Source organism: Pinus tabuliformis, chromosome Q (genome assembly GCF_031772625.1).
Source record: "Pinus tabuliformis cultivar Carrire ecotype Pingquan chromosome Q, CPIR1, whole genome shotgun sequence".
NCBI lineage: Eukaryota > Viridiplantae > Streptophyta > Pinopsida > Pinales > Pinaceae > Pinus > Pinus tabuliformis.
Genome location: NC_142296.1, coordinates 337,859,803 through 337,874,831, shown reverse-complemented (window position 1 = coordinate 337,874,831; position 15,029 = coordinate 337,859,803).

Genomic DNA, 15,029 nt, shown 5'->3' with positions numbered 1-15,029 from the left:
ACAAGTCTCCCCCACCGCCATCCCCATCTCCTCCTCCTCCTCCCTATTACTACAAGTCTCCCCCACCGCCATCCCCATCTCCTCCTCCTCCCTATTACTACAGGTCTCCACCACCACCCTCCCCATCTCCTCCTCCTCCCTATTACTACACGTCCCCTCCTCCACCCTCTCCATCTCCTCCTCCTCTCTATTACTACAGATCTCCTCCACCGTCGTCTCCATCTCTGAACTGGCTCAACAAATACCTATATAAATCACCACCTCCTCCACCATATCGCTATGTGTCCCCGCCTCCTCCTCCCCCATATTACTACAAGTCCCCTCTGAACTTGCTTAACAACTACTTATACAACTCCCCTCCTCCTCCCCCGTATTACTACAAGTCGCCCCCACCACCATCATGGTCCCCTCCTCCTCCCTATTACTACAACTCTCCGCCGCCAACACCAATCTATTAATGAGAACGTGAAGGTACTTTTGTTATTGTTGCAAATTTCTTGGGTGCAGCCAGCAAGCTATTTAGAGTAGCGGGTTTAAACTGTGTTACCATAGATTATAATAGAATTTCAAATAGTAGCAGGTTTCAACTGTCTTACTATAGATTATAATAGAAGTTCTCAGTATTTGATTATGTAATTGGTTTCTATAACTCTTCATAAATTTGGTTGCTTTGGTTTCAAGCGATCGTGTGCTCTTCTGCTTTTGGTTTTGCAGATTGAGTGGAGCTCCTTATCCTTCTCCACAACGTGAGGACGTCATATGAAAATGTTGCATAAATTCAGAAATAAAAGCGATGCGAGTGCCATAAATTGATTGTCGGAGGTGAGACGAGATAGAGACGGATTGATCGCAAGCGATCGATTCTTCAATTTTTAAATTCAGTTTGTTAATTCAGTATGATTCGTTAATTGAGTATGGATGGCAATAAAGCAGTTACCATCTTATACAGTCTGACCATCATTGTTTCAATAAATATTTCATTGCGTTCATTGTAGTAATTCGCACTCTCGTCATGTTGGCATTTAGCTCGCACTCACCATTCTGAAAACGCGTTGCTTCCTATATTTGTTTGTAATTGACTAACACAAACATCAGAAATCAGACCGCATAAGGAATGTAACGACAAACAAAAACAATCTATCATTTGAAAATAATTTAACATCAAGATTTCTAAATAATGTTGGTAGATTCACAAACAGGTGAAAATCAAATTTGGTAGAGGTAAATAATATTTCTTTACGCTAACGTTAACAATAACGATAAGGTGACATCATCATGATGTTGGCATTCCCAATCACACTTCAACACGTGGCAGTGGAAAATTCAAGAATTTTGTAAGGTAAATAATATTTCTTCTTTTTTATTAAGTAAATTCACATAAACAACGATGCTGTAAAATGGTAGAATTTTACAAAATAGTATCTTAGTTAATGTTCATTAAGTCTTAAGTCATATCAACAATAGTTTTCTGAAATCATATAATTGAATATGTGTATATTTATATCAATTAAATTAAATGATTAGTAAAAGTTTATGGTTATCAATTAAATTAAATGATTATTAATAGTTTATGGTTATTTTATGATAATTTTAGTATTGTATTATTAATATTTAAATAAACGATAAAAAGTAATTAAATTATAATTTTATTTTCAACAAGTACATCTATTTAAATTAAATAGTTATCAAATGCATATAGATTTCAATCCATTAGAGACATCAAAACAAGTTTTATTGCATGATACATCACACATTGTTAACATTAAAAAATAAGATAAATTATAACTTTATTTTAAATTCTTCTTATTATTAATTATAAAAAGGAATTAATATATAAGTTAAACACATATAGATTTAAGATAACATGGAACAAGATTCTCAACCATACAGTTTATCATGGAAATTCTTAATAAGTAAACAAGACTTGTTATAATACCCTGGCCCAATACCATAGCTCATCAACGCACATGCCCAAAAATCCATAACTCACTTCATATCACACTGGTTCATATAACATTATTTTTTAATTAATCAATTTAAATAAAAAAAGATACATGAATTCACCTAATAATTATTGATAATTAATTAAAAATCTTGAAGCCCTATTCCAAAATCGATATGCCTATATGAATTATTATTATTATAAATAAATTAATATACAAGTTAAAAAACATGTAACAAGATTCTTAACCATAAAATTCAACCATACTCTACTTTACTATGGAAATTCTTAGCTTGTAAATGAAGTTTGTTACAATATCATAGCCAATACTATGACTTATTAATACCCCATACCCATAATACCGTAATTCATATGACATTTCTTTTAGTTAATGGATTTTATTAAAAAAACATAACTATTTTTTAAAATAAATCTGAAATTTTAATTTATAAATATTACTAACAACGATAATTTAGAATATTTTATATAAATAAAATTCTACTATCAATCTAATAATTATTAGTAATAAAATAAAAAATAATTATTAATAATAAAATAAAAAAATGTAAAAATAATGATTAATAATAAAATAAAAAATTTAAAAACCAGATCGTAAAATACAAACACCTATCAACATAATCATAACCAACAAAACGTTCTCCAAAAATTGATAAACTCACTTACATAGACACGACATTGATAACGTGCATCACCATCACGACAGGTCACATCCATGCACATATCAAACACTTTAAACCAGATTATAATCCATATTATTATCATTTTTAATTAGAAGTCAAATTCTCCTAACTTCACTTCAATTCACAATTTCTTTGTAGGTTTGTTCCGGGAAAAAAAAATCCTCGTTTTTCTATTTCACAATTTGTATGTATGGTTTGTTTGTAAAAAAATTGTTCCTTTTTCCATTTTTTGAAATTTTACCAATGTAATTTTGATTTGTTTAACCATTAGGATTTTGTTTTATTATATTTTTCATGTCTTTATGGTTTTTTAAATTAATTTTTTAAGAAAAAATATCAAAAAATAATACAACAAATATATGTGGGTTAATATTTAATATTATTTTTAAATATTTTTAGTTTGGGAAATTTGGTAAAGAGTTTACTTTAAGTCATTTATTAAATTTATAAGTAGTTGTATTTGATGTAATAGTAGTAACTGATTAACCAAAGTTACAGACTCTCTAAATATTTTCATCAATGTTAAAAATTAAATAAAATTAAATTTACCATATTTGTATATAATATCTTCTATCTTGATATGAAATATGGTGATTGAATTTTATGGCATTAAATATAACGATATTAATTATTCTTTTGGAGTAATTTAATGATCAAATTGGCCTATGTTCTTAGTATCTTTTAGGGTAAACTTTCTTGTTTCAATGCTTTTGAAGTAAATCATAAGTTCCATGACACATGTTCTATTAGTCTCTCAATTGATTTTTGAAACATTATGTTGAAATTGCATTAATGAAACTCATATTATGTTAAGAAAGATCTAGATCTAAAGTCGTTCATTAATCACTTTGTGACCGTTTTTTAATCCCTGTGATATTTTTTGAGATGGTTTTTTTACTGTGCATGTCCTTTATCCTTGAAAGATATATTTGTCCAGTAGTTGCGCTATGGCATAATCATACCGCCATGCCACACGTTTTCATAGATTCTTTTTTTTATTGTGTTCTTGCAAGATTTATATGTTCAATAGTTAGGCTATTCCAACATAATCATAGTTGTGTGTCACCTTGCTTTCATTCATCTCTAATTTCTCTTGCTTTCTATGGAAATCAAAGAAAGGTTAATAATGTTTATGAATACTTGTATCTGGTGTAAGAGTGGAAGTCAATTTATCGAAGTTATTGATTCTCTAGAAATATGCATTATATATATATATATATATATATATATAGAGAGAGAGAGAGAGAGAGAGAGAGAGAGAGAGAGAGAGAGAGAGAGATATTATGTTATATCTAATAGGGAATATGGTGAATGAATTGTAATATATTACATATAACAATACTAATTATTCTTTTGGACCAATTTATTGTTTTCATCCAAGATAATCAATCGATCCATCCATGGTATCAGAACCACCCAATTTTCTCTCAAGAAATCATATCCCAACTCATCACAAAATCATCCATTGGTATCACTCTAATTCCCTTCCAACCATCAATATAAACTAACACATATACTTCCAACATTGTCAATAGTTTTTCCTTGGATTTTATTTCTTTCAACATCGTCCTACCCATGGCTACATCCAAATCAAACTGCTTTTCCAAACTTTCCTTCAAGAAATTGTGCGATGAACTTGTATTAAGAAGTGCTAGTTCTACCCTTTTGCTACTTTCCATGTTTGCAAAGCACAACTTGTGCCTCTGGTTGTCTTGTTCATTCCCCAAGATACCTATCCTCTTAATAAAGTCTTTAAGGGAACAAGAATCACAAAACTTAGAGATACCTCTTTTCTTGCATATCTCCATCTTGGGTGCCCTACTGAATTGCTCTAATACCACCTATCACGACCCCTTGGCCCCCCCAATGTTACAAGGTGAACTCAGTGCACCGTGACCCATCAAGCGTGTAGCATTGACATGTTTTGTAACTGCCTAGAGTTGCACAATGTTGATCCATCTAGAATAAGTCTGAAAATATATTACTCTTGTTAACTTCTATATTATTATATTTTGGGATCATCAATATAGAACAATAATAACATTGCTACATCTACCACATTTTTTTTTGAGAAAATTGGGACCAACATGTGTCATACACTAATGTTGGTCCTGCGAAAGTTATAGTTCTCGGACAGATCTTTCTAACGAGGTATTGTGCGTGTCAAACAAAGATCGTATGCCAAAGTTATGACCCCAGGAAGTTGATGTACCAATTTACCTAAACAGGGCCCATAGTTTTGCGCTTCATCTCTTAGGGTTAGGTTTTTGCATGTTTAGGGTTTTCCATTGTTTCTCAATAGCAAATAGGCGTTTGAGCCTCATTTTCACACAGTTCAGAGGCATGTAGCCACCACATCTCTTCTCAGAAATAAGATACTATCGCCTGAGATAGTCTTATTTCCATTCTGTTTGTAAGCATATTTCAGTATTTTACATTAATGAAATGAAGTATTATTTCTACTGCATCTCTGTATTTATGGTTATCTCTGTAATTTGTTGTGTTCCAGTATAAATCTGGATCAGTGGTATCAAAGAAGTCTTCTCGTTCTCTATTTTTGTTTGAATGTCCCCAACGAGGTTGGGATATAAGGAGTTAGGGCTTGTTTTGGTTGAACCTTTGTAAGATCAGCCTCGCAAACCCTGACGGACTCCCATGGCGGAAGAAAAGAAAGACGAGGGGGCAGGAGATCCTATCAAAATATTGCTCAATGAGGCCCTCGAGAAACAAAGGAACGCGATGATGGATAACTTTGTCTACATCCTTAATGGTTACCCAATGGCAATGCATCCACATCCAGCAGCCACTTTGGAGGCTCCACTCCTTTTAAGGTACAAGTAAACTTTGACATTCCCATATCTGAGGGCCATATAGATGCAGACGTTGTAGATAAATTGTTAAATATTTTACAAGGATATTTTTCTATTCATGATTTTTCCAGCCGAGAAAAAATTACTTTTTCTCTTCTCAAAGTCGCCCCCCACGTCAAGGACTAGTGGGAAACCTACTGCGAGCAGAAGGATGAAAGTACGGCCTCACTGTTTTCAGCCACACCCACTTGGAATTCATTCCGGGATGCCATCAAGGAGCAGTACTACCCTGTCGAAAGATATGAGGATAAATAGATAAAGTGGACCACACTGCGGCAAGGAAGGGACCAAGATGTGCTAGAGTTTACCAATGTTTCTCATACCCTTCGCACGAAGTTGGGTATCAAGGATTTTGAGAAACATTTGGTACTCAAGTACAGCGGTTTGCTACAGAGGTACATCTAGGAAGACCTGGAGTTCTTGGAAATCTCCTCTCTCGGCACGGCATACCAATACACTATCAAGATTGAGAAGAAGTTTAAATAGAAGAAGCGAGACTTTGGATCTGCAAATATGAAGTAAGGAAAAGGTTCCCCCAAAGCACAGAACAAAGGACAAAGCCAAGGCAGGGAGACCTATGACAACCTGCCAAAGGTACAAGCAAAGAACAACACCGCGAAGCTGAAGAAGGACACGGGAAAGTCATGCGAGTTCCATAAGATCTCCACTCACAACACAAGTGAGTGTTGGGCCAAGCAGTCATTGGTGGCTGAGCTGAAGGCTTTAGAATCAGATGCATGTTCTAACTCTGAGTTAGAACCCGAGAAGGGGAATGAAAAAAGGAAGAAGGTTATCGATGCAAATCTGAACGCCACTATTGCCACCACGAAAATGCAGAAGGAGGAACCCAAAGATCTAGAGGAGGAGGAGCACCTCTTCCACTACTAAATGTGGGTAAGGAGTTCTCCTCTACAATTCATTGTCAACAATGGGAGCCAAAAGAACCTCATTTTGGTAGAGGTCACGAAGCGACTGGGCTTATCGACCATAGCACACCCACAACTGTACACTATCGGGTGGCTTCACCAAGGACGAGATCTTCGCGTGAGCCAGCAGTGCCACCTTCCATACAACATCAAGCCCTTCACGGATTAGGTATTATGTGACAATGCTCCCCTTGATGTTTGTGATGTATTATTAGGCCAACCATACTTGTGGAAGAGACGTGTTGTGTATGAGCCAAGGCCTCGCGCTGTTATTGTTACTTTGGGAAATAAGTTGTACAGGATACAGGAGGTCGCATTGCCTACTGCCATCTCTTTGGTTACTGCAAAACAATGCAATAAGCTCATTTCCAAAACTAGGAATTTTTTTTCCTGATGATATTTCCTTAAGGAAAGAAGAATATGGTGGTCATGACCTCCAGACAGGGCCCCTATGCACGACAACAATAGATGGAAAATGTTGTGGAGGAGTACGAGGACATCTTCACCTCCCCCGTAAGGGTGCCTCTAGAATGTCAGGTGAAGCACTCCATCAATATGACCCCAGGTGCGTCATTGCCCAATGGACCAATCTATCGGTGATCCGTTATGGAGAATGACGAAATAAAGAGGCAGATTCAGGATTTGTTGCAGAAAGGTCAAATACGGTCGAGTTCATCACTGTGTGAGAGCCCGATCATGTTGGTACAAAAGAAGGATGGGACTTGGAGACTTTGTATTGACTATCGGGCACTGAACAAGATCATTGTCCAAAATAGGTACCTGATCCCACATATTAATGACCTTCGGGACCAACTCAAGGGGGAAAATATTTCAGCAAGATCGACTTGAAGTCCGGATATCACCAGGCACAAATTGAATCCTCCGATGTGTGGAAGACTACCTTCAAAGCCAAGGAGGGCCTTTTCGAATGGTTGGTTATGCATTTTGGGTTGACGAATTCTCCTGCAACCTTCATGAGGCTGATGGATGACATCTTGCGGCCATTCACCAACTCATTTGTAGTGGTATACTTGGATGACATCCTGTTCTTCAACTAGAGTTGGGAAGAGCACCTCCACCACATCCGACAGGTTCTCCAAACACTACGACAACACAAGCTGTGTGCCAATTTGGAGAAATGAACTTTTGGCATGACCCAGGTTCAGTATCTGGGATACATTGTTGATGAAGGAGGGGTGCATGTGGATCCAGCCAAGATCCAATTCATTCGGGATTGGCCAACCCCAACCACTTTGATAGAGCTCCATAGCTTTCTTGGTCTTTCCAATTTCTACCTTAAGTTCATGTTGAAATTCTCTCATATCACTTGGTCCTTGAGTCAAGTCACCAAGGGAGGAGCAAAAGAAAAATTCTTTTGGTCTGAGTCTCAATAGAAGGCACTCACAGAGTTGAAATGTCGCCTCTGCATTACACTAGTGCTCACTTTACCAGACTTGCAACAACCATTTGAGATTGAGACAGATGCCTTTGACTATGTTATTGAGGCAATCCTTACTCAACAAGGGCATCCAATAGCATATCACACTGAGACACTTTCAAACACAGTTTGAGAGTATCCCACTTATGACAAAGAGATGTATTCCATTGTGTAGGCTTGCTGACAATGGAAGCATTACATTTTGGGAAAGGAAATGGTCATCCACATAGACCACCGACCCCTCAAGTTCATACAGATGCAAGGGAAGTTGCAAAATGATTGCCATCAGAAGTGGCCCACATACCTGCAACAGTTCCATTTGAATATCAAGTATAATAAGGGTAGCACCAATAATGTTGCATACTCCCTTAGCCGACCACCATCATGGCATTATCCACCATTCTCAACTCTTATGGGCACAAGACTTCTGATTGGCCACTTCTCTACAAAAGCGACCCAAAATTCGGCCACACATACCAGATGCTCTTGGAGGGTCATCAGGTTCCATATTTTCACCTCTAGGATGCCCTGTTATGACACATGGGACACCTTTGTGTTCCTTCAAGCGAGAAATACAAGATGATTTGGGAAGCACACTACAGTTGGGCTGCTGGGAATTTCGGGGTCGAGAAAACAGTGGCAGTACTGTAGAAGTATTTATATTGGCTTGTCGAAAAGTACATCAGATCCTGCACTTCCTGTGCCATTTCCAAACCGCCCATCAAGAATCAGGGCCTCTATACTCTGCTACCCACCCCTAGTTGACCTTGGGAATCCATCTCCATGGATTTCATGTCAGGCCTTCCTCTTACTAAGCATGGCAATGACTGTGTTTTTGTGGTCGTTGACAGATCGAAGTGGAATGCCTTACCGGAGCCTATCGGAAACTCAAACCACTACTTCCCCCATTCCTTGGCCTGTACCCAGTGTTCAATGTGGACCGCCTTCGACCATACTTCCCACCATTACTGGACACATCAGACATTACAGAACAACTCACACCTACAGAGATAAATTCAGATTGCATGGAGCAAGCCACAACTAATCAAATCATGGACATGCAGATCAAGAACACCTGACAACAAAGGATCCAACTATATCAAGTTATCAAAGCAGGCCAACTCCTTCACTAGGGCATGTGGCTCACCAGGGACCAAATTCAATAAAAGTTTCCTCATGTCATGGAGGAAGTCAACATAATGGGGACCATTTCTTCCTAAGGGGGGAGGAATGATCCAGGTGGATATTGGTGGCCATTCACCTATTCCACTTGGACCCCCACCATTGTTTCTTTAATTTTTTCAGTTTCCTTATTTGTAGCACAATTTACTTTTTTTGGCAGTTTTATAGGTCCTAAACTTCCAGAGCTGTTTTGAGGCCCTAAACAACATTTTTTGGAAAACCTGGGACCAATATGGGTCTTATACCAATATTGTTCATGCAAAAGTTGTAGCCCTCGAATAGATATTTCTAAAAAGGTAATGTGCGCATCAAACGGAGATCGTATGCCAAAGTTACGACCCCGGGAAGTTGATGTAACAATTTGCCCAAATGGGGCCCATAATTTCACGCTTCATCTCCTAGGGTTAGGTTTTTGGATGTTTAAGGTTTTCCACTGTTTCTCAATAATAAATAGGCCTTTAAGCCTCATTGAAACATAGTTCAGAGGCATGTATCTGCCACATCTCTTTCAAGTTCTTAGAGATAAGATACCATCACGTGAGCTAGTCTTATTTCCATTCTATTTGTAAGCATATTTCAATATTTTACATTAATGAAATGAAGTATTATTTCCGCTACATCTATGTATTTATGGTTATCTCTGTAATTTTTTTTGTTCATGTCTAAATCCGGATCACAACCACTATTCTTCAGCAGTTTCCATAGCTTCAGCCTTGAGGACAAGGCTGCTTTTGATGGGGGAGGGCATGTTAATGTCCAACCCTTACCCCTTTATTTATGTAATAAACACAATACGGTCGATTCATAGTCATAGTTAGTTAAAGAGTCAATAAATCCCATATTAATAATTGTAACTAGTTGACCCGCATTTAAGAAAGGGACCACAGTTAGTTGCAAATAGGTTGTAATTAATAAATAAAGTGGTTAACCCATGTTATGCAAAGGACCACTAGTCAATAGGTTGTTTAAGGTCATTTAGCTATGAATAGTCGTAGTTAGAAGGGAAATATAATCGAGTCTTCTTTTGTAATCGAGCTCTGCTCCGCTGGATGTTGCACCATCTAAGAGGCAAATGAACATTGCTTTTATCTTTGAATAATAAAATACTTGTTGTTTTTCTCATTTTATTCTGTGTTTTAGGTTGTATTTCTTCCAGTCACGAGGAAGCAGCCTTTAGCTAGAACCCTTTTACCTTTTCCTTTTGCCAAGTCCAACAAATACAACAACTTCGACAATAGTGGATCATACCTAAAGGAGGATGGAGGGGGCGGGACTAGAGCCATTCAGGAAAAGGAGCTAGGTTTGACATTTCTCAGGGCAGGCAGACAGGTAGTGATTCATCAGGAGTTTTACTCTGCCTTGGAATCTATTTTCTGCATTCTGTGATCAAAGCAAAGGAAAATACATATTGCACAAAAATTGTCTGGAAATGACAGATCAATTCACTCTATCAATAACTAAGCCTAGTCAGGTTCATGATAAAATTTCATTTTTTATTTATTATAAAATGAATCCATTATATGAACTCAACAAGAATGGATCGTTGAGATCGGATCGGATCTTCAATCACAGAGAAAAATGGAAGAATCAATCTTTATGGGTCCTACTCAATATTATTGATAAAGCGGATGATTATTTAGATCAAATAATCGACAAACAATTAAGCCAAGTCGATTCCAAAAATTTCTTGGAGATAGGAACTCCCTTTAACAATTATAGAACTGAAGCTTTGGGTTGGTATGAATCAATTAAGTATAACATTGACAGCAGGTATTTGAAAAATTTATTAAATAGATTCTATTTTATAAATAGGCTCAGTTGCAATTTAAAGGATCAAATTAGAACAAATTTTATAGAAAATGAAAATTTAAGTAATGTAACGAAAGATACAATTGACCGACATTCATCAAGTTGGAAAAAAATTAAGAGAGAATGGTTCAACCATTCTATTATTCGAATTGATAAACATATCAATCGAAATTTGAATGTGTACAAATGGTCCAATCAGACCGAATACTTTATGAAATATTTGAAACAGGTTTTTTCTAAAAAAAACTATTTTAAAATAGTGTTCGATCCAATTAAATTATGTACTAATACTAATCGAGATTCAATTGGTTGGTCTGTGTTTTTATCCCTTTCTGAAAGTACTGTAAAGATCTTAAACTCGAAGTTCGATATCATTTCTAACTTAAATTCTAAGTTCGATATTTTAATTTCGTTTTTTGATTTTTCATTTCATGGGCTCCAAAGTATGAATTATAGACTATTAAATCAGTTGTTAGATCCAATTGGTACTCTAATCGTTCGTTTAAAAAAGTTTAAAACCTTTCTTTTGTATGACCATAATCTTTCACAAAGATCGAAATTATTGATTGATGAAGGAACAATTGCACCATTTGTTACGAATAAGATACCAATTAATCCATTGATTATTAAATTTTTAGATAATGAAAATAATCGCATGGAATCATTCGATAACACTTATTTTTCGACGATATCCAACAATCGAGACAATTGGTTGAATCCTGTGAAACTATCTGATCAGAGCTCATTGATAGCTTCTTTTCACGGAGCAAATACGCTCCAATTTTTTGATTATTTGCATCATACTCGGCCAAATTATAGGAATAGATTACCTTCTGATATGAAAAGATTTTATATAAAAAGGAATAATTTTACATATGGACAATTATTCAATATTTTGATCATCCACAACAATCTATCTTCCTTGCCCATTGGTGAAATAGGACCCATTCACTCAGAAAAAGAGATTATTTCATTCATCAAATCACAAGTATCTAACATATTATTACCTAAATATTTAAAACGAAAACGAAGTGGTGACCAAACATTTGTATTAATCTATGATTTGTACATATCCTTCAATTTACTAACTCGATTGAATCCATTCGTTCGTGAAAAGAGATATCTTTCTTCGATCAAAGAGATTTCTACAACACCTTTAACAAAAGAACAAATAGTCAATTTTGAAAAAACGTTTTGCCAACATTTCTTTAAAAGATCCGATTCAGAAGAAAACAACTTTGATTAGTGCTTTAAAAGGGGTTTCAGTTCAAACGTGGGTCTTATTCAAACTTGATCTTATCAAGATAATTTACAATCCGAAATGTTTTCCAATAAGAACGAGGAAATTTTTCCTCGTATTCAAGATTGGTTTGTAACCGAATGTTTAAAAAACAAAATAGTAAACGAAGACATACATGGAAGGAGTACCCTTTCTAATTCATCTAAAGAGGAACATAATATTTATAGGATCTCTCAAATAGATAGTATTTTTTCAAAATGGGATTTGTTCAAAACATATATGCCCTGGTTTTTTACCTCTGCATGGTGTAAATATATTGAAAATATGGTTTTAGATACTCTTTCGGAGATATTACTACATGGCAGTAATCCATTTGTATCTATTTTGCAAAATATTAAGCATAATATTTTGCTTAAACGGAATATATTGTGGGAACTTTCTCATCCATTATGGGAACCTATACAATGTAAATTGAGAACGAATCTTATTAATAAGTTTTTTTTTCCAAGTAATAATTTCAAGGATTTTTTCCCTTCCTGCAAGTATTTTTTAATAGAGGAAACTAGTGATCAAGAGAAGTCATCAGTTCCATTCATATGGGCACATATGAGATTACTAAATGCTCGGGGGTATAAATATGGGATTCTTATCCCTTTTTTCGTTCTTGGGTATTCTATTCTTCAATATTTTAAAGTTATTTCTTTCACCTTTATCAATATAAAGAGATACTTTGAACTCATCAAGTATTTAAAGCATCCATCATACGTGATAGAGTTGCAAAAAATGATTAATCCTCCCGCGCCTAATAGCTTTCTCTATTATACAATAGACAGATCCATTTCTCTTCCACAGATTATTAATAGTTTTTTTTTCTATAAATAGGACCACAGCCCGGATCACATTATATATTCATCAGTTTCGAGTTTTCTCTAGGATTCATAACTATTGATACGGTTGAATCACTTACACATTATGATCAATAAGGAGAATTTACAGTGCAAGATCTAAAGACCTATCTTTCCACAGCGCCTGTGTTAGCTATTTTATGCGTAAGTTTTTTAGCAGCCCTATTGTTAGAAATCAATGGTTTTTTTCCAGATGCTCTTATTCTTTCCTTTTTTTAATTTTTTTCCTCCTCTTAAATCCAAGGGAAAAAAGATTGTGCTAGATTGACTTCTCCTACCTCTTGGAGAAATTAGTGCATTCAGCCCCAAAAAGGATCTAAGTTTAGGACTGGAAGGGGGTAGAATTCAAGTAGAAATATCGATCTAAAGATTCTTTCCACATTCAATTTTGTAAGTAAAACTAAAAACTCACTCCTGATCAATCATTTTTTTACTTTCGAATGTTTCATCGTAGGATCTCCGGCTATCAACTTCTATCCCTTTTTCCCTTTTTATTTTTGAGGTCGAAAAGAAAAACCAATATTCAGAGTAAGTTTATGGCCAAGAGGGGAGATATAAGAGTAACAATTACTTTGGAGTGCACTAGTTGTACCCAAGATAGTGTTTATAAAAGATTCCCGAGGATTTCTAGATATACGACTCGGAAAAATCGATGCAATACACCTATTCGATTGGAATCAAATAAATTTTGTCCCTATTGTTACAAGCATACCATTCATGGAGAGATAAAAAAAAGAGATTAAACGTACTACTCCTACCCATGGATAGGAATAAATCACAGATATAAAAAGAAATGGTATTTCAACAAGATCTTTAATGGAACAATATTTTAAAAAGATTTGGAATAAATAGTATTCAAAAGGTTCATGAAACAAACTATGGATAAATCCAAGCAATCTTTTCGTAGACATTTGAAACCAATTTGCAGACGTTTGAAACCAATTCTTAGATATTTGAAACCAATTCGTAGACATTTGTCACCTATTAGGTCGGGAGATCGGATCGATTATAAAAATATGAGCCTAATTATTCAATTTATTAGTGAGCAAGGAAAAATATTACCCGACCAAGTGAATAGATTAATACTTGGTATTGTGGGATTTCTCGCAGGTCAAGAGAATAATAGAAAATGTATGTTTTATTTGCAATGCATATTTCTAGTGATACAGGTAAGGAAGTTGAGGATGCGGGTGTCTTGAGGATGTACCTAGTTTTCCAGTAGTTTCAGGATATGTTTCCAGCAAAGATTTCATAATTTCCGCCTCACAAGAAATTTGACTTTTATATTGAGTTGGTACTGGGGGAAACACCAGCATCAAAGGCACCATACAAAATGAGTGCACCAGATTTAGTGGAATTGAAGTTGTAGTTGAAGGAAATGCTTGACAAGGGATACATTAGGCCAAGTGTATTTCTTTGGGGTGCACCAATGTTGTTTGTGAAGAAGAAGGATGGTACTCTCATATTTTGTATCGATTATAGGAAGTTGAACAAGGTGACCATCAAGAATAGGTATGTGTTGCTGAGGATTGATGATTTATTTGACTAGTTGAAGGGACCAACAGTTTTCTCGAAGATTGAGCTGATATCAGGATATCATTAGGTATGCATTAAAGAAGAGGACATCTACAAGACGTATTTCTGGAGCAGGTATGGGAATTATGATTTTTTTGTAGTTCCATTTGGTTTGACTAATGCTCCAACGAATTTTATGTGCTTGATGAATAGTGTATTGCATCCTTATCTAGACAAGTTTGTTATTATATTCATTGATGATATGTTGATATATTCCAAGAATGAGGAAGAGCATTCCAAACACTTAGGAGTAGTACTGATATTGCTAAGAGAGCATCAGTTGTATGCCAAGTTTAGAAAATGTAGTTTCTTTTAAACACAGGTGCATTACTTAGGGCATGTTGTTTCCAAGGAAGGAATAGCAGTGGATCCAGAAAATATAAAAGATATCATGGAGTGGGTAGCTCCTAGAAATGTGGATGAGGTCAGATCATTCATGGG